We start from the raw sequence: 3,099 nt of genomic DNA on the forward strand, positions 1-3,099 counted from the left end.
TAATAATAATAATAATAATAATAATAATAATAATAATAATAACAATAACAATAATAATAGTAATAATAATAATAGCAAATAAATAAGTAAACAAACAAATAATAAAAATTTATCATACAATTTCTTAACATTATTGTTATTCATCACAAAGCATTTGTATGACATTCATTTTATATTCACTAAAATCAAAATTTAATTCAATAAAAATTGAATAAAAGGAAGAAAAGGTTAAATTTATAAAATGAATTCGAATAAGGAAAGATTTTAAAAAAATAAATAAAAAAGTAAAAGGAAAAAAACTGATAGGAATGAATATTTGAATAGGAATAATAAATTTGAATAGGATATAAAATGTTAAATGTTAAATGTATTTTTATGCATATCATTAAGAATAGAATTGAAGTACTCAATTGGTTGGATTATTTTTAGGATGACAATTTTAGTGCATTTTTTTTTTCTGAAGTGGATAATAGTTATCGTCGTCGTTGTCGTAGTAGTAGTTGTTGTTGTTATTACTAATTGTGATGGTACATCCTTTTACAATTCTCTCTCCTTCTCTTTCTTTCTCTCTCTCATTCTTTTCATCATTTTCTTTATATAATCTTTTCAATTTTTCTAAATCTTTTTGTAATTATTTTCCTATCTTATAATCAATTAAATCACCAAACCAACAATTTATTTCTTTCCGTTTATTGTATCTTTATCAATAGCAATTGTAATAGGCAAATATAGTACTAGTAGTAGTTTAATAGTGTAAAAATACCGTAATACTCAATAGATTTATGTGTATGATTAGAGTCATCAATTGGTACTTTAAGTAATCGAAGTGAAAAGGATGGGAAATAGCCTAGAATTAATGAATTGAATGGAGCTTACCCTCTCCTACATCATCCATCCCACTTAGCTACCAATTTTCATCATAAATGCTATTTTCCTCCTGTTGCTTTTACTACTACTACTACCACTACTACTACTAATTCCACTTATTCCCTATTATTATTACTATTATTGTAATTTGATAAAATGATTTATAATCTAAAATGTTTCTTATTATTTAATTTTATAATGAATTTAATTTATTCATTTATTTATTTCGATCAACATATCCATCAATCAACCATTCATCCATCAATTCATTCATTCATTCATTGATACAATTCATTGATTTATCTATCGTACCCAATAATTATACGATATTCTCATCCAGTAAGCAATTATCAACATTGAAAACTATCAATTGCTCATTTATTTTTATGCAAAATATGCAAATATACGAGTGAAAGAAAAAAAAAAAAGAAAGAACGAAACCAAATTTTTGTCAATGTAACGTAAGCAATTTTTGCTAGATCATTGTTGCATAACTCAATTTTTGTTATATCATTGTAGCACAACTCATTTTTTGTTTCTGTCATATTGTAGCAATTATTTAATTTTTGTTATAAATTGCTTATATATAATATAAGCAATTTTATTATAACTAGAATGAAACAAACATAAGGTAAATGTTAAAGGTAGAAAAGAATGTATATTTAGCAAATGGTAATTTTGATTGCTAACTAAAATAATTATTGCAAATTATTTATTTCATTTCTAAGATTGATAAGATTGATACGATGTAATCGCAGTTGTGCAAGACTAATAATGATATCCGATACATGCGTAGCACTACTAATAAAAACGGAAAATGCATTATATTGAACACAATGCATTTTGCAATAATTAAATATTGAATTCAAAATTGAATTGACCACTAAATATCCCGGTCAACTTTGACCAATACCATGCTAATCAATTTATCACTAAAATAATGATAAGGCATTTTCGGTTGATAAGCATGAAATTTCAGTAAATAGTTTGACACTTGTTAAAATCTTATTAACAAATTTGGTGCTATTATTAAATTATTAAAATACCTAAATCATTTCTTCGTCTTTCTTTCATTACCATAAATTTTCGAAATTAATATAAATAAAGAAAAAAATTCAATCGTTTTCTTGTGCCAGAATTGCAAACAATATCATTTTGGGTTTAAATTCAAAATTAATTTCAAATTTTGTTCTCATGCAACAATGACATATTAAACTTAATCATTCATTTGCCGTTGTAACGAAATAATGTATTTACGATTATCACTAAAACAATTATTATTATTATTATTATTATTATTATTATTATTATTATTATTATTATTATTATTATTATTATTATTATTATTATTATCATTACTGTCATTATTATTATTATTACTATTATTATTGCAAATATCATCGATAAACTATGAAATGATAATTAAAATCATTTCATATATGTAAATTTTTGAATCAATTTTTGTGCAATGATTAAGATCAAACGATAGCATAAGCAGTAGCGCTAACAATAGAAGCATATTTATTTTTTGCATATATAATCTCAAATAAATGTTTATCTTAATCAAGCAATCACAGCAGGACTTCTAACAGTAATTCATGCGGCATTTCTTTCTTTTTTTTTCAACAATACTTCTTCTTTCATTGGTTCTTTGATGACACAATCCACAAAATGGATTATTCATTTTCATGTTACTGATCCCTTCCTCCTCCTTCAATCTTTTCTCATTTTCATCATTTGCATTATAATTTAACATTTCCTCTAATATTAATGCGTTATTGGATCAATTAATACGTCATCGAGTGATGTGTTAATTAATTGGTTTGATGATTGTTAATCTCACCGCCAAAATGATAGACAACTGAGTTTTGGCATAATTTTTGGCGTCATTCCGATTGAAATCATTCGTATTAATTATATTTTTTCCATTATTATTCGTTATTATTATTATTATTATTATTATTATTATTATTATTATTATTATTATTATTATTATTATTATTATTATTATTATTATTATTATTATTATTATTATTATTATTATTATTATTATTATTATTATTATTATTATTATTATTATTATTATTATTATTATTATTATTATTATTATTATTATTATTATTATTATTATTATTATTATTATTATTATTATTATTATTATTATTATTATTATTATTATTATTATTATTATTATTATTATTATTATTATTATTATTATTATTATTATTATTA

This window comes from Loa loa (assembly GCF_000183805.2).
Source record: "Loa loa unplaced genomic scaffold supercont3.187, whole genome shotgun sequence".
Taxonomy (NCBI): domain Eukaryota; kingdom Metazoa; phylum Nematoda; class Chromadorea; order Rhabditida; family Onchocercidae; genus Loa; species Loa loa.